We start from the raw sequence: 21,947 nt of genomic DNA, 5'->3' as shown, positions 1-21,947 counted from the left end.
GATAGTTTGTAGGTGCTCAAAAATCCTAGTTCACTCCTCTCCCCATCCCTTTTCTTTATCCTCATAACACATTACTCACATCGTCATATTCCACCTTTTTTTTTTTTTTTAAGAGAGAGAGAGAGAGTGCATGTGCATGCATGTGTGAGTCGTGTGGTGGGAGAGGGAGAGAGAGAATCTCCAGCAGGCTCCACGCTCAGTGGAGCCTGACATGGGGCCCAATCTCATGACCCTGAGATCATGACCTGAGCCAGAATCAAGAGTTGGATGCTTAATTGACTGAGCCACCCAGGCACCCCTTCATATTCCAATTTCAATCAAAATTATCTGCTTTCTTTCTACATGCAATCCCCTGTGCCCTTATGCTTTGCTTTCTTCCTTGTTAACGAAGATGACTCTGTTTTTATGCAGAAACTACTCAGGACTAAATACCATTTTTTTCAGCTACTCAAGGGGTAAGTTACATAATTCTGGCTTCTCTTACATCATCCAGTGTTCCAGCTTTATTGGATCATTCCCATAACCTGTACTGTAATTTCTTCAATCTTAAAAAGAAAAAACAAACACAGAAACAGAAATATAACAACAACAACAAAAAACTTTTGAGACCTCTTCTTTCTCCAAATATTGCACCAATTTTACAGTAAAACTTCTCCAAATACTGTCTATTCTCACAGATCCTGTTGTCTTAATATCCTTCCTGCTGGTTTCACTCTGACTAGATTTCTGGCAGCACTACTCACCTGCATTACCTTCTCTCTCATTATTCCACAATGACCCACACACTGCTGGTCAGTTTCAGTCTCCATTTCACTTAATCTGCTATCCAATATTTGACATAGTTGATCATTTTCTTTTCCTTGAAACACTTTAACTTCGTTTCCAGGATATCACACTCTTCTGGTTCTCTCCTTCACTGGCCTGTTCCTCCAGTCAGCTCTGCTGGTCCTTCCCTATCTCACCAACCTCCTGATGTTAGAGCATCTCAGGGATGGCTCCTTGGACATCTTCATTTTCTACATTACTCCTGTAGTGATTTCACACACTTCATGATTTTAAATATAAAGCCAAAAGCAGACAACTCTTCCTTGAATTGTAGGCATAGATCTCTCCCATATCTTTCCACTGACTTGCAGGTACACATACACAAATTCCTGCTCAGCATCTCCATGGTGGTATCTAATACCTATTTCAACCTTGCTGTGTCTGATAAGAACTCATGATTGCTACTCAAATGTTCTTTGCTGTCAGTCTTCCTTATTTCAATTAATGATAACTGGTACTTCCAATTTTCTCAAACCAAAATCTTTGAAATCACCCTTAAATTCTTGCTTTTTCTCATACTTCATATACAATATAAGCAATTCTTTTTTACTTTGTCTTTAGAGCTTAACTGTTTTTCCCACTGCCATTCTTGTCCCCTGCAATCAATTCTCAACATAGAAGCCACAGTAATCCTAATAAAATAAGTTAGATTGCATTGCTATTCTGCTCAAAACATTCTAATAGTTTTCTGTCTGTTGTGGACTGAATTGTGTTTTTGGTCAAAATATAAATGCTAAAGGCAATTCTGGTGAGAGAGCAGAAAGAGAAGAGCTATACAGAAAGCTCCTATCATCTTAGAGAATATATGTATATATCATCATGCACAGAATGCTAGTAGAAATATGAACACTAAGGGTGTTTCTGGTGAGGTCTCAGATGGAAATAAAAAACATGTTATTAGAAACTGGAGGTAAGGTGATTTCATATTATAAAGTGGCAAAGAGCATGGTTGAGCGGTGATCTATTCTTTTGTGGAAGGGAGAACTTATAAGCTATGAAATTGGATATTTAGCAGAAGAGGTTTCTAAGCAAAGTGTTGAAGGTGCAGCGAGGTTGTCTTTACTACTCACGGTCAAAAGAGAGGGAAGAGATGAACTACGGAAGAAACTGTTAAGTATGAGGGAACCAGAACTTAAAGATTTGGAAAAATTATCAGCCCATCTATATTGTAAAAAATGAAAGCATCTTCTGGAGAGCACACCAAGGATGTGACTAGATAGTCACTCCGTAAAGAGATTACCCGTGGGTTTAATCAGTTGTCTCTTCGGCAGAAGCCAGGATGAGGCAGTAGAGTTATTCAGCTATAAATATGCTTTATCCTTCGAAAAAAAAGGGGACCTGAAGGCTCCAGAGATCATCATGGCTGCCCCTACCAGCAGAGATCCAGAGCATACAGGCCCAGGGGGAAAGGCTATTTCTTCCAGTTTCAGAGGGTGAGGCAACTCCTGTGTTTGAGTTGGCTAGGCAGCCCCTGAAAATGCCATGGGTGTGGGACCATCTCTAAAAGCCTATAGAACAGGACAGAAACCTAGGGCTGTGGGGGTGGCACTGCCACCCTAGTGGGCACAGAGGAGAGAGCATACAGCCAGAGGATTATCCTCAAGCTCTAAGATCTAATGGAACTTGTTTTGTTAAGTTTTGGACTTGCTTGAGACCTGTTCTCCTTTCTTTCCAATGTCTTCCATTTAGAAGGGAATTCCTTTGCCCTTCTCACCACTGTATTTGAGAAACACATTATGACTGGTTTCACACTTCACAATTGGTGAAGAATTTTGCCTCAGGATGAACCATACCTGGAGTCTTACCATCTAAATAGCTGATTTAGATGATAATAAGATGAGACTTTGGACTTGGATTTCATGCTGAAATGGATTAAGACTTTTGGGCTTTTGGGATAGGGTGAATATATTTTGCATAAGAGAATGACACAGATTTGGGAGAAGGACAGAAGACAGAATGTTATGGGCTGAAATATGTTTCCACAAAATTCATATGTCAAAACCCTAACGTCAACGTGACTATATTTGGAGATAAGAACTTTAAGGAGGTAGGGTTAAATGAGGTTATAAGGGTTGGACCTACAGGACTCCTGTCCTTGTAAGGTGTGATGCCAGTGTTCTGTGTTTCTCTGTGCACCTACAGAGGAAAGGCCATCTCAGAACACAGCAAGAAGGTGGCCATCTGCGAGACAGGAAGAGGAGCCTCACTAGAAACCAACGCTGATGATGTCCTCACGTTGGACTTCCAGCCTCTAGAACCTTGAGAAGAGAAATGTCTGTTGTTTAAGTCATCTAATCTCTGGTATTTCATTACAGCAGTCCTCAAAGACCATCAGACTCAGCAAAGAAAGTAAAGTGCTTGCAGTGGCCACTACTCACCTTCCTGTCTGTATCCCATTACTTTTCTGATATCATATTACTCATTCCATTCTGCTCCAACCCCTCTAGCTCCTTGTTTTCTGGTGTTCTCCTGTCTCAGGGACTCTCACTTGTGGTTCCATGTATCTGGACTCTTTCTTCAAACATATGCCTTATTTTCTCTTGGTCCTCTTTAAGTCTTTGGTCAAATGTCACATTCCTGAATTTGTTTTTCCCTATGCATTCAATGTACACATTTTACCATTTCACTTTCCTTGATAAAATTCCTCCGTAGAACTTGTATCTTCTAACATACTATATAAATTACTTATGATTTTGTTTGTTTCCCCTTACTGCTAAAGAAAAGTTCCATGGTGGCAGAGATTTTTATCCTTCTTGGTCTCTGTTGAATCCTCAGTAAATAGAACAGATTCTGTCACATAGTATCTGCCCAATAAACATTTATTAAATTAACTGAAATGCCTTTAGATTTTCTTCTCTGATAGAGAATAATTACCGCCATCTTTGTATTACTAGTACCTATAGAGTAAATATAAAATGTTAAATTTCATATTAAAATATTTTCTATCTTGTTAAATAGAAAATAGAATTAAAATAAAGCAATAAATCAAGCATCAGTCTTAAATGAAAGACTATATGTTTGAGGCTATTAGGGAGAGGAATATGGAATCAAAAATCACAGCCTTACCATTTCTGGTAATTTATACGAACATTTCTATGTAATATTTGGAAGTAATTACTAAGAATATGACAGTTATTATATACTGTGTTTGTTTATTCATGCATTACAAACTTGATAATAAACAGCAATCACATGCCCTGTAGTCAATCTTCCCAAAACTGTGAATGGTGAAAGGTGAATTAATTAGTAAGAACATATGTAATGCAGTTCTAAGAGATCTGCTGGCCATGGTCCAGTGGCTAGCTTCACAGTACAGTGTAAATAAAGTACATATTCATATGTAGATATCATCCAAGTTAGGTCCACATGGGGAATCACAGAGATGGCTTGACACTCTTTTTGAATATCACTTTTTCAATGATAACATACTAGCACAATTTTAGAGATAATGGGAATGTTGTTCAGCTAGAGATTTCACTGCAAGCTCACTGCAGTTTGCAAACAATATTTACAATTTCTCATGTCTCTTTTTTGTAAAATGTTTAACTATTTGCTTGCTGTAATGTATAGTAGGGGGAGAATTGAAATCTGTGTGTACCTGGTTATTTAAATGATAATTTTTTATTCATATACTCCGTAAAAGGCATTAGCAAGGCAAGCAGAAATTAAGTGGTTAATGAAAAAGTAATAACTATAGAAAACTTGCTTTTGCAAACTTCTCAAACTCTCATTATCAAAGTTAAAATGATTGAACATAATCTCAACATGCTATAAAAATATATTTATCATTTTTTTTTGCAGGAACCTTGTATGCAAAGTAACTGCCACCCATCCAAAATAATTATTTCTAAAATTAAGAAAGATCTAATTCAAGAGTCTCAATTTTGGGATGGATGATAAATTATCATAAGATATGCCATGAAAAATCATGTCATAATAAACAATAGCTTTGCATTTGGACAGTATTAGTTCCCTGGCCTAGTCCTTTTAATCAGTTTTGTTTTGTTTTGTTTTTCCAGTCCAGCCAAGAAAACATGGTTAAAATGATATTGAGATTTTTTAAGAAAATACATTATAAAACATGCACAAATCTGACTCCTGAAGCTAAGCACCATTTGAATTAAAATATCTTAAAGTTCTCTCTTTCATACTGAAGTTGAAATCCCTATGATTTGGGGCTTAAAATGGTCAGAGTAAAGCCCTAAGGTAATAAAGATTTTTAATACTGTAATATAAGAAGTATCAAATGAGTGTGTAGATCTATGCAATGTATGAAATAATTGCAACTCAAAATCCTCTTGGAAATCCTACCACCTCCTTCCACCAAAAAAAAAAAAAAAAAAAAGGAAAAAGAAAGAAAGAAAAAAAATCTGGCAGGTATTTTTTCTCACCTGGCTATAGATTCCCCGTGTCAGAGCCATAAACTGGCTCAGAAAATCGATATAATACAAATATATTATAATATAATACAATGTAATCATATAATATATAATAATATAATAATAATATAAATATAAATAACAGTTCATATTTAAAGAGAACATTATTTTTCCAGAACTATGGTAAGCAATTGGTATGCATTATCCCATTTAACCCTCACAGTGGTCTATAAAAGATATTTTTATTATTCCTAAATAACAGAGTTCTAAAAAAAGAGTAGTTAAGTAATCTGCCAAAGTTATGAGATAGTATATGGCAGAGCGGAGCTGTCTTTCAGCACTGAAATCATTGTTCTTAATCACCACCTCACAATGCTAATATACCACACAAATTGAAGTATTGCACTGATACAGCCATCTAATTTTGAAATATTCTATGGGGTGTTTTGAAGAGTTACTGGGAAGCTGGTAACTTTGAATTTTTCACAATCTGGCACCGAAATATGGTTAATAAGAACCTTAATTTAAAATGCAACACGTATGGACAGAAAGATTGAACATTTTCTGTATAGGTAAGAAAATACAAATCAAGGAAACAAATAATAACAACAAAATATCCTGATAAAGGACTGATGAGTAGTAGATATAAAGAGAATAATAATGGATAAAAATAGAAATAAGGACAATGATACTACATCACAAATCTAGATTTAATTAATTCCTTGTGAAAAGGAACAGAACAGATTTTTTTCAGTTTTAACTATGAACAATGGCTTATGTGATTCTTATTCTATGATATAGATTTAGTCACAGTTTATGCTCCCTCTTTACATTTACAAAGTCTAAGGTAACTTAACATTTCAAAGAAAATTAAGTTTTTATTCAAATTCCAGTTAGATAACAACCAGTGTGATATTACTTTCAGGTGTACAATATAGTGATTCAACATGTCCATACCACACCTGATGCTCATCAGAACAGGTGTGTTCCTTAATCCCCATCACCTATTTAACCCTCTCCACCCCCCACCTCCTCTCTGGTAACCATCAGGTGGTTCTCTATAATTAAGAGTCTTCTTGGGTTGCCTCTCTTTCTCTTTTTTTCCCCTTTGCTCATTTCTTTTGTTTCTCAAACTCCACATACGAGTGAACTCATACAGTATTTGTCTTTCTCTGACCTATTTTGCTTAGCATTATACTCTCTAGCCTCTAGCTCCATCCATGTCATTGCAAACTACTTAAAAATTTTTAAAATCAACCTTGCAGCCAAGGAGACCCAACTGAGTATTGGAAATAAAATCCTAAAATTGAGAGGGGATAATCAGGTAAGTGGCTTCTCTTAAAAGACTTATTCTGACTCCCCACATGATTAACTTTCACACTATAGAAGCTCATCTGCAACTTAGAGGAAAGTAGTGGGCACTATCAGGAATCCCAGATATATTTTTTAAAGATTTTATTTACTTACTTATTTGAGAATGAGAGAGCACTAGAGAGAGAGAGAGAGAGAAAGCAAGCACGAGATGAGGGTAGAGGGAGAGGGAGAAGCAGGCTCCTTGCTGAGCAGGGAGCCCAATGTGGGGCTCCATCCCAGGACTCCGGGATCATGAACTGAGAAGGCAGCCACTTAACCAACTGAGCCACCCAGGCACCCCAGGAAGCCCTGAGCTTTTTGAGGAGGCTCTTTTTTTTTTTCCTATTTTCATAAACAAAAAAGTATAAAGAGATGGTCATATATCAGAATTCATTATGTTCTACCCAGAATTTTTTATCTTCAATTCTTATATATTATTTATTTATATATATATTAGTATATATACATATTTTATATATATTATTTATACATATATAAATAATATATATTATTTAAAAATTAAAACCTCATTTATTTATATCAAACAGAACATCTCTAAGGTAGATGACTATAAGAAAAGATCTTGGTTAGTAAAGTATAAAATTGCTAACTGCATGATACAACTTTGCACCCACAAACACCACCACCAAAGAGCAAAAAGTTAGAACTCAGAAGAGGGACAACTACATGAAATAATCTAAAATGAGGATTTGAATCCAGTGAAAGGAACGGTATATGTATTTAAATTTCTCAAACTTTATGAAATTCAGAACTCACTTCAAATTCTTCATTATCTGCTACCGATTTTCCAAGTTTTGTTTTGAAGACTGCTCTGTCCTCCTCTACGTCGAGTGCTGATGAGAATGGGTATTTTCTAGTGCCTGTTATATGGTGCCAGATAGGTGATTTAAATGCATTATATTATTTATTTCCCATTACCATTGCAATAGGTAAATATGTCTCCCTATACAGGTGAGGAGACAGCTTGAGAAGAGAGGTCAGGGGGCCTGCCAGTCCCACAGGTGGTTCAGGCCTGCCGGTCTATTCCACATACGTGCATCAAGTCTTCCTTCTGCTTTCTGCTCTAGCTGCACAATTTTCGTACACACAAAACAATGGGCTTCATCTCTGAATCAATCCAAGGTAACTTCGTTCTTAACTTCTAAAACTGTGAAAGTGAAAATGAATAGGATCTTTTGCATAATTACTTCCTCCAACTTCTTGTTGTGTATTGTTATTTCAGCAAAGGAGAACAATAGGGAGAAATGAGAGATCTTTCAGAGTGGTAGTCACCCTAAAAGGATGTGTGATTTCTTCCCCTACGAGTAAATTATCTACAGCTTTTAAATCAATGCACGCCAAATTAGCTCAACGCAAATAAAAATGACAACAACAATGCCCGTCTATCTGTAGCTTGTTTTCTATATATGGCAATTCATCACTGGCTAGCAAAACCTAATAAGGGTGTGTATGTGGTTTATGCCATTTACATGATTAGATCCTTAACAGCATTGTGATTGAAGAGCATTCCTTTAAAGATCTCCACCTATTGCTTATTAAACATACATCTCCATGTGTGCAAAAGCAGCAACAGCAGGGGGAGTGACAAGATAAGTGATGGCTATAAAGGAAAGAAAAATGGCCATGCATCCATTCATTGTTTGTTTCCAATTTATTGGTGTTGCAGAAGCGTGTGGGCCCTGGTGGAAAGCTGTGCTTTTTGGAAGTTTTGATTAACCTGTATCCTCACACTCCTCCCATCATCATTACACAGCCAGATAAGTAAACAGATACAATAGTTAAGTAAAACCAATATAATAGACCCCCTTAGTCTCATCTCTAGAAATTTACTGCTGTGGAAATTCAGCTAGCTATCTCATTTAGCTCACTTTTCAAAGAGTGATTTATGCGCCACCCACATGGTAACAGTAACCTAAGCGTCCATAATCATTCATTCATTCATTCATTCATTCACAAACCATTTCTTGTACATCATCTATTTCATAGGCTCTGTCGTAAGTACTGGGTTGTGGTGATAAATGAAGAAGCCCTCCAAGTCTTAGCAATGTAATGTATCTATATGATCAAAAAATACTACTTAACATCACAAATCTAAAAATTATTATCTTCATCAAAGGTACTCATAGCAATAGTAAATAAAAATAAATAGGAATTTATTAACTATGCTCCCAGTATATATGGTAGAATCCTTGTTATCTATGGCATATAATTTTCTGCCAATAGAAAGCTGATATGTCTAACTTGGTACTGAGAAGGTTGTGTGTGTGTGTGTGTGTGTGTGTGTGCATGACTGTGTGTATGCTCAGCACTTTAAAGGCACTCCAGTGTGGCTTGCATTACAGATGCAGAAATGTAACATACGACTTTTCAAAGTCTTTTACTCTCTTGTGATCCTGAAACATTTGTAGTTTAAGAAAAATTATGTTGAGGAAGTCAAGGAAAAAATGATATAAAAAATGAAGAAGAAAAGTATGGCTGTGTACAGAGGGAAACTAAAACCATCTCAGACAAATGGTAATCGTGTATGAAAAGATTTTCTGAAGGGTTTTACCGTCAGTGAACAACTGAGATAGTTGATCCAAATAAAGTTGATTATGAGCCATGAGCTGTTTTACATTAGAGGAAATAATCCATTTTCATTCATTCAAACTAGCAATCTATACTATTTATAGTTAGTAAAACTCTGACTTGACTGGCAATGGCAGACAGAAGAGCAGTTTTTGGGGTATGAAAAGGGTTCCCATATTGAAGCAGAGCTTTCCTTTGTGTTCTAGGACCCAATGGCAGCTTTCCCGTTCATTTTAAACTTTCAAAAATCATGTCCAATGATACTGTAGTGATATTTTTTAAATCATAGTTTTTGCTCTATGCAAGACCAGAATTAACAGTATGAGTTTTCCCTCCACAATCTCTAGTATATGTTTGAGCCACTCACCTTATAGTTAATTTCACAATTTTCCAGTCAGGTGATCTAATCACTACCATGGATAGAACTGAGAGCATATTAAAACCATATCAAAAATACAGTATTGAAACACATAAAAGCTTTTTAATGGGTTTACTGTAATAGGAATATTGTCCCAGACTTGTCCAATTTGTTAACCCTTAATTATTAAGGTATAAATTTCTCAAATTTGCTTTTCCCTAAAGGGGACATCCCTAAGCCTCAATGTCAAGAAAAATTTCCAGTGATATTCTGGTGGTTTTTAACAAACACAACAGCAAAAACTTCTGCTGAAGGCTTTGTGAATTCAAATTCATGACCACAAAACTCAAATGAGACCTTCATATTTGTAATCCAAATCGCTTCTTTAGTATGCTTGCTACATTCAATAGTTTTATATCTTCTCTTTCCTTAAATCTTGTATATGATTCCCCTCCCTTTCTATCCCCCTCCTCCATTTCATTCCCTTAGCAGAATACTTGTTTCAATGCTTAAGTGGGAAATCTCTCCTTTTCTCACCCCCACATCTATCAATTGATCTGCATTTGTATCCATACTCTCTGCCTTCTGTTATTCCTGACTCTAACAGAGGAAGAAATCATCCCCTAAAAAAATACTTCTGACTCTATCAAAGGCCAGCTCTTCAAATAGTGCCTATACTACATCCATTGCAACTTCACAGAGGTTTCCCTCTTCAAATTATCCCTTGTTTACCAACAGTATCATTTCTCATTACTTAGAGAGTCGTCTTTTGTTATTTACTTTTTTAAAAAAAATGACCAAAAGTCGTCTTGATCCCCTCCATCTCTACTGTGTCCCTTTATTTGCCTTCATGGCAAACCAACTTGCCAAGTTTTCTCCAGCTTCATTCTCTCCTTAACCCACTCCAGTTAGGTTTTTGCTTCCACCACTCTAGCAGATATTCCGTATCTGAAGGTTACCAATGGCCTCTGTGTAGACATGGAGTGTGCTGGCCCAACTCCTCTTCAAGAAAGGACTTGTTGCAGTTGCCAAGAAGTGTGGTGGGCAGACTGTCTCTACCTGTCAGCTTCTTCACAGTTGGCATTAGCTGCAGAGATGTGCATCTTTCGAATAGCCAACATTCAATGACTGACCAAGGTAGGAATATAAAGACCCAGACATTTGGCTGACATGGGATAATTCTGATGGTCATTTTTGCTCTAGAACTTCCCCTCCAGGATGGCCAAAACTTTGTTAGGCTTCATTGCAATGAGACATCTACCTCTGCCAAGTCCTGTTTCCTTCCTCCTTCCTTTCATGGTGTTGTTCCCTAATAAACGTCTTTCGGTATCTGCTTTCAGAGAAACTGACCTGTGACAGTCAGTACCAGGAGCAATTTGAGAAGGCAGGCTGTAAGATGGGGTTTGCTTTTGGAAAGAGGATCATATGCCACCTGGCAGGCAATGATAACACCTGGCAGGCAATGATAACACATCACTAGTAAGAGGGGACACAGATGAAACTTGGGACAAAATACCCACCCAACTGAAATTTTCAGCTACCTTTGGTAATTTGGCAGAACATGAAGATATATTGCTGCAGTGCAATACACTAGCAACTGATGTCACTGCTCCTATAAAATAATAGATGGAAGAATAACAGGTTTAGGCGGTTACTGCTAAGTACCACAGGTACTCAATAGCCATGCTTCCCAGAGTGGTAGCTACTTTCATGCGTGGCTATTGTGCAACTGAAATGTGGTTAGTCCAAGAGATAACTACATGAAATTTTGAAGATTTATTATAAAAAAATCTCATTACTTTTTAATGTTGATTACATGTTGAAATGATATTTTGGATATACTGTATTAAATAAAATATATAAATTAATTTCATGTTGTTTTGCTTAGTTTTACTTTTTAAAATGTGACTGCTAGAAATATTTGAAAGTACAATATGGCTCATGTTATATTTCTAATGTAAAATACTGCTCTACAGAGAAACAAAACAGTTGAGATTGAGTAACAGGAAGTTGAAAGCTAGATATAGAAGCCAGTGGGCCTCCCTGATTGTACACAAAGTTGTTAGTATTTGCTTTAGTGAGAGGTTGGAGAAAGCGGAGGGCCCAATTTTGGATTTTACAGATTGTATAAAAATGAAAGAAGTTTAAATACCAACTAAGGCCAAGGTCAGGATGAAGACAACTGAGTACATGACACTATAAATTATGATTCCCTAGACTCTCTGAGTTTGGGAGAATGTAATACTGCCTACCTACCCTATTGAGAGCTTGTACCTGATGTCAGCCCTGCTGGAAGATAGTGCAAAATCCTCTCCCATCCAAAGCAATATTTACCCAGCTTAAGACCTGCCCTCCCACACCTCCTGGTACTAGACCTAAAATATGACAGTCACAGCATAACCCAGGTGGGATGAAGTAGTCTGTATTCTAAGGGCGCTGCCAGAACTAGTTAGCACCAACAGCTACTAACTGGGGTTGGGTGAGTGTATATAGAACTAGATTTTAAGGATGATCATTCAAGGGGACTGGAAAATAAAATTGGACAGGCATGGATTTATTGACTTGAATGTGTCCTCCCAAGGTACTGGATTTAACTAGCAAAGACCCACCCCAGAAAATGATGTGAACTCCCTCCCAAGATGACTCCTAGAATCATGGAAAAAGTGATGAAACACACTGAGCAAAGCTGAAATGCCAGAATTGCCATGGTAATCTCTGGAAAGGTTTAAACGATTTGAGGAAATGCTGGAATAGATACTCAATGCATAGCCGAAAGACCTATCAGATGATTATGCCCCTCATGAAGGCTAGAGGACATACTATTTAATAAGGCCTTGAGAAATGTACTTAAATAATGACACCGGCTTCAGTAAAAATTCAATGGTAGCCCTCTGAATAGGGCTGGAAGGAGTAGAGGCCATTACAGATCCTTTCCCACTAATATCAGTGTGGATGATAAGGTTCCCAAACAACTGAAGCTGAGTGTCAGGTCAGTGCTTAACTACAACTACCAGAATCCAAGGGTTTTTGTTGTTGTTTTGTTTTGTATTGAATGCAGCAGCAGACTGGCATTCAAGGAAGCATGATGAATATAAGATGAATATAAAAATGAATATAAAGATGGTAATAAATATAAAGATGAATATAAAGATGGTAATAAAACATGGCATCCTTAAGTACAAAATAAATAAGCTGCCCCAAACAGGAATACTACTCTATCAAAAGAACTCAAGTTTAGATTCCCGGGATGATGAAGGTAGCCATATGGACAAAAATTCATGATCCTTCCATGGTTTCCAGACCTCAGCCAGTTTCCAGAGGGAGGACCCATTCACTGAAGGTGTGGTAGGGTGTTCGGGGGTGAGGACCTCACAATTTTATGACAAGTGTATATGGTCATGATTCCTCCAGTCCTTCCTCAAAGGGACTATGAGCAATTACTTGGGAAAGAAAAATAGCCAGATATGTTGACAACTGTTGGATACAGGGTCTGAGCTGACAGTGATATCCAGAAACCATCACCATGGTCTCCTTGTTAGAGTGAAGACATAGGGGACATAATGATAAACGAATAAATGGAGTTGTGATCAATATCTACCTATGGCATATTCACCAGTGATCATTTCTCTTGTCTTTAAATGTGTAATCAAGAATGATACTCAGAAGTTGGTAAAAAATTGCGCTTGGATCTTTGGTCATTGGGTAATACCTATGATACTGGGTAAGAGCAAGTAAAAGCCCCTAAGCCTAAACCCTGCATACCCAGAAAATAGGGAATAAAAAACACTGTTGAATCCTAAGAGTGGGAGAAGGGTTTCAAGATAAAAGGGTCATCTTTATGGATCTAAAGGATGCAGGAGCATTTGTTTTCATAACATCATCATTTAATTCACTAGTCTGAAAACTAGAGAAACAAGATAAATCCTGGAATATAACTACAAGCATAGCCCAGTAATAGTCCCTTTGCAGCTGCCATGCCAGATGTGGTATATTTGCTAGAGCAGATTAATATGGCCTCAGGAACTTGGTATGAAGCCATTTTTCTGGAACATGTATTCTTTTCTATCTCAGTCAGAAAAGACAATTAGAAACAGTTCACATTCACATGGATTGAACAACAACATTAATTTATGCTTTTGCCCCAGGGCTATGTTAACTCTTCTGCCCTCTGTCATCATATAGTCTGAAGAGATCTGAACCATCTGGACAACCCATAGTACTTCATATTTACCATTACATCAATGGCATTATATTGATCATGCCAGATGAGCAAGAGGTAGCTGGCATTCTGGAGGCCTTCATAGAACACATGCATTCCAGTGAGAAAAAACCTAACAAGATGAAAGGTCTTGTCATGTCCAAACCAATTTGAAGGATACTAAGTAAAGGACAAATTATTTCATCTTGCCCTTTCAAACACAAACAAAGAAACACAATGTCCTAATGGGTCATTTCAGGTTCTAAAACAGAACATATTCATTCCATACCTAAAAATGTACTCATCAACACACAAGGATGACACACATTTGAGTAAAACCCAGTGAATAAAAAGGCTTTGCAGCAGATCGAGGCTGAGGTGCAAAAGTCCCACCACTTGGGCCATAAATCTGGAAGAATCTACGGTCTTGGAAAAAGATACCACACAGAAATTGTGGCATCCCCCAGTGGGAGAATCACAACATGGGACCCTACAATTCTGAGGGACTGCCATGTCATCTGCAGTAGAAGAACAATATGCTCTTTGAAGAACATCTCTTGATGCACTACTGGGTCCTGATAGAGACAGAACACCGAATCATGAGACATCACATGATGACTGTCAGAAATTACATGACTATGAGTTTGGTCCTTTCAGATCTACCAAATCCTAAGGACTGTTGCTGCATCCCTCCCTGCAACCATCATAAGATGGAAGTGGTACATTCAGTATGGGACATGAGCATGCTAGGAAGACACAAGCAAGATACATGAGCCAATAGTTCAGAACTTCATGACTCCAAGCATGCTACTATTGTAACAGTACCCCTATCTTTTGGCCCACATATAGTCCACATGGGGATGGGGTATGACCAATTGATAGTGGGGGAAATAGTCCCAGTTCGGTTTACAGAAGTATTCCCTTTGTATATGAGTCAAAAATACATAGTGACTGCACTATAGACTTAGGGTACTCAGGATACTCTTAAAACATAGTAGTGAGGGAAATTCTCTCAATGAGTGGGAGCTTCAGGCAGTGAAACTGACCATCTACTTACTGTGGAAAGAGGAAAACATTTAAGAGGTAGCCTATGCAAATGCCCTGCAAGTCAAAGTTTAGAAAATTACAAGCAGGGAATAATGTGGGAGGAGCAAGTGGATGGCTTGGGAGTGGGGACAAAGTGGCAAGATCTTTGTATTACATGTTAGTAATCACTGGAGGAAATCCATAATGGAAGAAGCACTTCAAAAAAAAAAAAAAGTAGGTAAAATGATCTGGCCAAGTAGATAAAATGACTCTGATCATTGGCCACATTTGTGCTGCCACAATGGACACATAAACACAGTAGCCATGAGGGCAAATACAACGCATGGGTCCAACAGCATCAGCTCCTATGTACCAAGGTTGATCTAGCTACTGTTGCTACTAAGGGTCCAACTGCCCAGAGCAGAAACCAAAGCCGGATATGGCATCATTTCTTGAGGAGACTAACCACTTAATGGCAAGTTGACTACATAATTTCCCTTGCATTCTGGAAAGACAAGTGTTTTGTTTTCATAGGAATGGACATCTATCCCTCGTATGGGCTTTCTTTTCCTGCCATAAGGGCTTTAGTCAGCCCCAGTATTCAAAGACTCACAATGTACTTGAACCACTGGTATGGAATCCCACTGACCAGGGTTCTCCTTTTATAGTAAAGAAGTGCATGAATGTACCCATAACTGGGTGATCCACTGATTGTATCACACACTTCACCCAGACTGGTGCCTTATGATGTGTCACAATAGCCTGCTGAAGGCATGGCTTAAATGCCAAGTTGCAGGTACGATTCTGCAAAGAGGGGATACCATTCTCCAGGACCCAGAATATGCACTGAATCAAAACCTTTATATGGTGCTGTGTCCCTGACTAGAAGAATACACAGGTCCAAAAATCAAGGGGGTGGAATAAATAGATCTTAATCTAAGTCTATATAGACATGAAAGCTCCCCTTGACCACTGGAATGGGTGTTTCAGGTACAGGCTCTAATATCCTAGGTCTAAAGAGTAATGGAGGTATTTCCTCCAGTGTCCAGATTTCTGCATCACTTCTTGCCCCAGGATTAAACTCCTTTTTATCAGATGACGAACAGTGAACAAATCCATTCTCTTCTGATGAAAACCAAATCCCCACTTAATAGGGTACAATCTTGCCCTGAAACTTAAAACAAGATGATCACAAATTATTCCTGAATTGACTGTAGTTTATTTCACCATCTCCATGGTAACCCTGTTCACCCTTTCCCTCATTCTGGGTAGAAGCAATTGTGACATGGGATAGAGGTTGGGAGATAAGTAAACATTAAATGTTTAAGGAATGTTTACTTTTCTCTATAAAGAAGACAACATACTTTGCATTTCTAGGGTGATCCTTGTTGCGAAACTTACAGGAAACAAACTTGAGGCTTTTGGTATATTTTATCTTCCATTCTCTGAACACTTTTTTTTTTTTTTTTTTTTTCCTAGTTTCCAGTCTCAGACCTGAGCCTATATCTCAGGACAGGTTTCCTAAATTTCAAGAAAGTTACAGCCTCACACTGGAGTTTCTACTCAGTGTTTTGTTCCTTCTTCCATATTTCCAGAATTTTTATTTCCTTAGGAAAAGGCTGTACAGATAAAGTGTTTAGAAAACAGTAGCAATGATAGCAGATTTACCACCTGCCCATTTACTGCTTGCAGATTTATGGCCAACGCAGCCTATTTTGCCATCTGGGTCAAAGTCATATTTTCACTGGAAATATTTTGGTAAGTTATTGCTGGCATTTTTTACATGCAGGTGGTGATCACACAGGTTTTATGGCACTTTCCTAAATGCACGTCTGACTGAAGTGCACAGAAGCTGATCTTTTGTGAATGTCTACAGAAGCAGTTCGATGAAATGGAATGGACTCTATTCAGTACATTAACCAGTGTAGGGGGGACTCCTTTAACATAAAATGTAATCCTGAGAAAGGCACCAAGTCATCTTCCCTGGTTGTTTCTGGAGTGATAGGTTGTGGCACTCAAGAAAAAACAACCAGTTCTCTTCGACATGGAGGCTCATGTCATCTGCACAAAGGTAGTTTCAGAGTTGGTGGTGATGGGCATCTGTCCAGAAAAGCACCCAAACTAGTTAATTTTGATGCTTAACCCTTTGTGATTTTCTCATCTCAACACTTTTATTATTGAAAAAAAAAATGTCGCTGTCTGTTTGGTGCATTTTTTGGGTAATTATTTAGATATGTAGGAGAGATTTATCATTATATAAGAGCTATTGGGAAGAAAGCACAAAGCTGGAAATAAAAAGAACTGGATTCTGATGTAAGTCTCTAACTTGAGAGCCATACAATCTTAGCTATCCTCCCTGAGCCTCAGTTTTCTCTTCTGTCAATGGCGGAAGGAGGTGGTACTAGAAAGTACATATGTATTTTTTAATTGAAGTAAGCAATAATTTATATACACAGATATTAATTGTTCAAGACAATGAATTTTTATATGTGTGATCCATCATCCAAAACAAGATATAGAATATTTCCATCATCCCAGAATATTTGATTATGCCCTTTTCCAATCTGTCCCTAGCCCCCTTCACATACGAAAGAAGAGTTTTCTGACTTTCATTACCATACACTAGTTTGGCCTATTCTTGAGCTTATACATAGGATTATCTGGCTTTTTTTGCACACTATGTCTTTCAGATTTGCCCATGATGCATGCATCACTTGTTTGTTCTCTATCATTTCTGAGTAGTATTCCAGCACATGAATATGCCGACACTTTGTTTATTTTCCTGTTTATGGGTATTTGGGTTATTTTCAGTTTTTACTTTTATAAGTTAGGTTGCTGTGGACATTCAGTACAAGTCATTTGTACATGGATCGCCATTTCTCTTGGGTCTGTGGGTAGGTGTGGAATTTCTGCATTACAGGGTAAATATGCTTAACTTTATAAGAAACTGCCAAGCGGTTCTCCAAAATGGTGGTACTATTTCTTTTCTGTAGTTTTTATGTTGTTTTTGATTATGGGGGATTTTATTTGTTTGTTTTCTTGTTTTTTGGTTGTACTATTTCATACTCTCACCAGAAGTTCTAGAGAACTTAGAGAAGTTCTAGAGAACCTAACACTTGGTATTATTACTTTTTTATTTTATTTATTCTGGTGAGTATAAAACACTATCCCATTGTTTTAACTTTCGTTTCTTAGATGACTCCTAAGGCTGAGCTTCTTTTCATATTAAACTGCATAGAACTTAGACACGGTTTAAATCTCCCTCAGAAAATAGTCAGATTTATAGTATCCTAGTTTTCTCTTAGTATTTTATAAGTCACCTGTGTAACTTTTAGAAAAATGACACATGCAGGGCACCTGGATGGCTTAGTCAGTTAAGCATCTCACCCTTGATTTCAATCCAGGTCATGATCTCACAATCCTGGGATCAAGCCCTGCTTCAGGCTCCATGCTCAGCACAGAATCTGCCTGTCCCTCTCCCTGTGTTCCTCCCCTCAGCTCACACCTGCTCTTTCTCTCTCTCTAAAATAAATAAATAAAATCTTAAAAAATAAAAAAAAAAAAAAACCTACACAAACGCATGCTTTTACCCCATTTACATACTTTTTAATTTGGAAAATCTGGCATAAGGCCTAGAAATATGATTCTGATTCACAAATGAACCATTGGATTGTGCTCCAAGTATCTGACAGGTTTTGTTATACTACTAATCTTTGTTAGATTATAAAAAGGCAATACAGACTCATAGTTGAGAGATAGACTTCAAAATAAAGAAGACCAGATAATGGATCCTAATTCCCACTTACTATCTATGGGCAAGTTACACACTCCCTCTAAACCTCAGGTTCTTCGTTTATAAATTGAGGGTAATTCTAATAGTCATCCCATAGGGCTATGAAGAGGATAAAATATGATAATGCATGTAAAATGGTTACCAGCCTGCCAAACTCATAATAAACAGTCAATACACATTAGAAGAAAGGATAAAATGTGAAAATATTATGAAGAAGGAGCTAAACAAATCAGAGTACTTAACGCCAGTATCTTGATATATCTCTTTTACTCCTGCTTAATAATAAACTTGAGACAGTCTTCCAAACTTTTTTCTTACTTTACTTCACCTTTTTTTTTTCTTCTGACTGATAGCATTTTTGTAGATTGAAATGTCCAGATCTTGACATTCTCCATTTTCATCAAGTACATAAGTGATGGGTGGGAGAAGGTGTGTTTCTGTCAAGTGGTTTGCTTCCCCCGTGCAAAGTCTCATGGATGCCCTCTGGCCTCCTTTGCAGTTCCCTGCTTCCAGTCTGATATTCCTGTCTAAAACTGTTGGGTCTTTGTTTCTGGATTCTCAGCTCTCTTTTCTTTTCTTTTCTTTTCATACATACACTAAAAAATATACACTATTAAGCATATTCTCTCTTTCTGTCTGTCTCACTTCATTTTTTCATCGACGTATCTGTATGTCTCTGTTCCATCAGCACTCCCATAATGCTATTTTTGATTATCGGCATAAAGTTTACCTTTCCTACCACAGTAACCATTACTCTACCTACTAGTCATTCAACTCACTAAATCTACTCTCTCTCTTTTTTGATGAAAACACCGGTCTTATGCATTTGAGATTCTTTTTGTTTCAGGTTTTTTTATTTGTTTGTTTGTTTTGCTTTGTTGTTGTTTATAAATCAGCTATAGCTCCTGGCTTAAATGGGCCTTCCTTCCTGTACCTGAGTAATTTGTAATCCACATGACCTATACTTTCTAACAAGGGGGATAAGTAGATTTTCACTCCCTTAAGATCTTAGATGAGCCTGTGGAAATAAAGAAAAAAGACAACACCTCCTGCCCCCCCACCAGCTCCCCAACCTCCACTGGCCCCAGCCCTGCTGCCTTTTCTCTGTGAAGAGTAATGTGTAATGTCTTGGTTCCAAACTCATAAGAGTCCTCTGTTGTGCATCTGTATTAAAAGTACATAGACCAAAAAGGAAAATTCTTTTCGAGTTGTTAAATTTTTCTACTTATTGATAAGGACAGGGTTAGCTAGTTACCTACATAACTGTATTTCTACAATATTAAAATAAAATGATTCTCTTCATGGAATATTTTTTAATGCACCAGTGAGGCCGAGGGATAATGACAAAGGTAAAAGGAACATCCATTAAACTAAATGGAGATTTGTCTATAAGTAACATTTTATTAATAATGACAGTAAACATTCCTTTAGTGAAGAAAGGTGAAAACAACTAACTTTTACTAATAGGGCTTTTAGCAAGCTACTGCTTTTAAGCTTACACTTTTGCTCACAGCAGTTTCCACTCTTGGCTTTCCTCTTTTGACAGTGGTTTCCAAAAATGTGAGACTAATGGTGACATCCAGCTTGGTATGACTACTCAGTGGATAGCCAATAATTGTATAGAAACGTTTTTTTAAAGTCCTTATTTTTTTGTTTCCTGTTTTATTTATTCAGGAAGCAGAATGGAGAAGAAAAGGAAAAGTTTTTTTTTCCTTGAGAAATACATAAAGCTTTTTACTACTGAGAGATGGAAACCATCCCAACTTTAACTTTGATGGGTAAAGTTTAATAGGCTGCTGAAAATTCTCATAAGAGTGACTATCTTACCATTTTTCAAGTAAACTGAAGGGTCTACGTCTCTTTCCAATACTTATTTTTTAATGCGGCCCTGTTCAATCAGTCAAGAGGACGAAAGACTATAGATAATCATTCTTCAATTTTGGATGCCATAGATTTTCCCCATCGGTTTGTGACTCTGTGTTTTCATGGTAAATGCCATCAGAAAGGGATGACTAGCACCAGTACTTCTGAACCCTTTGTCATATACGTATACATACATATATACACATACATATATATACAAAATATATACGTGTGTGTATATACATACATATGTGTGTGTGTGTGTGTGTGTGTATACACATACTGTTCTCAATTTCTCATCCAGAAAAGACAGAAATTAAAAAGCAAGTGGTAACACAGAACTCTTCTCTAAAATGCTTGCTTCCAAAGTTAACTATCTGAAGACAAAAACGAGCAATACAGAACATGCACTTTTTTTGTTTTTCCAAAACTATGTTTCCTCCTTGGATCAGAATTGTTATAGAACTATACCAAGATATCAGTAGGCATTAAAACAAATCCAAACAAACAAAGCCAAAAGCCAGTATAACGTCTTCAAGATTTTCACCTTAACTGACCCAGATAAAAATACAAAATTCCATGTCAACTCTAAATATGTAAAAAAGAAGTAAAAACTGTGGAGCCAAATGTAGAGTCAGGTCAAAAGTTCAGTAAATAAATACTCCGTTTCTAACAGTTTCTGTTAGAATTTAATTCCTTTCTAACACATCTGAAATCTCAGAATTACATAAACAGCAGCAATTGCTTTTAAAGCCAGAGGAGTACTCAAATCATGGAATTATACCATTAATATACCGTGTAATAAGTACTCTAATTAGTGTTCAATAAATATACCGTGTAATAAGTACTCTAATTAGTGTTCAATAAATGATTAAATATTTCTGTAGCCCTGAATTCTGTTTTTCACCCCTTCATATGGAAAGCAGAGTAGGGTTGGAAAACAAAGAAAAGGGACATAATAAAGAAAAAAGAGCAGTTGTATTTTGGGTCCTCAAGGGCACAATTCAGAAACACACCGTGTTGTTGTTACATAGACTTTTGACCTTTTCTTTTTCTCTCACTACAAAAGATAGGTTTTCACTCCTTTCTTTATTTTATCTTTTTTTTTTTTAATTTTTTTAGCTATTCACCTGTACAATCCACACAGCTCCCCACAAGTCCACTCTGTCTTTTCACTTTTCTAATGAATATGTTGGTCACGTCTGTGGGATACAAGTCCACATTGCTTCCTGTTTCCCAGTAACCTATGCCTATTGCCATCAGAGACCAAATTCTCGAGTTTCTAACTTTCTAGCAAAGTACACCTGCTGTCCCCGTCTCCATAGGAGATGCTGTTTGTTCTGATTCTATGTCATTATTTATTGCCTGAATGTGAGCTGTGCTCCTTCAAGGAAAAAAGGTTTGGCTTATGTTCGCCTCCCAATCAATGCACAATGAAGACTACTGAAGCAGTGAGATGAGTCCGGGGCCCGTGTATCGGTTTCAGGGAAGGTTCCATCCTCTGAAAGGGAGGAGGGAAATGATCACATTTGGAAATTGTCTAACATACATATGGTTTAGCCA

At 37.3% G+C, this 21,947-nt stretch overlaps 1 protein-coding gene across 1 annotated transcript in view; it reads right to left on the bottom strand.

Annotated features, from left to right (window-relative positions):
- The window catches only part of NEGR1 (neuronal growth regulator 1), a gene marked incomplete at both ends in the record, with an annotated part of 843,959 nt that overhangs the window by 378,214 nt on the left and 443,798 nt on the right, over nt 1-21,947 (bottom strand). The window lies entirely within an intron of this gene.

The sequence above is a fragment of the Martes martes genome, assembly GCF_963455335.1.
Source record: "Martes martes genome assembly, chromosome: 4".
In the NCBI taxonomy this organism is placed as follows: Eukaryota; Metazoa; Chordata; class Mammalia; order Carnivora; family Mustelidae; genus Martes; species Martes martes.
Note: the sequence above shows the minus strand (reverse complement) of the source record. Positions and strands in the feature narration are given on the sequence as shown.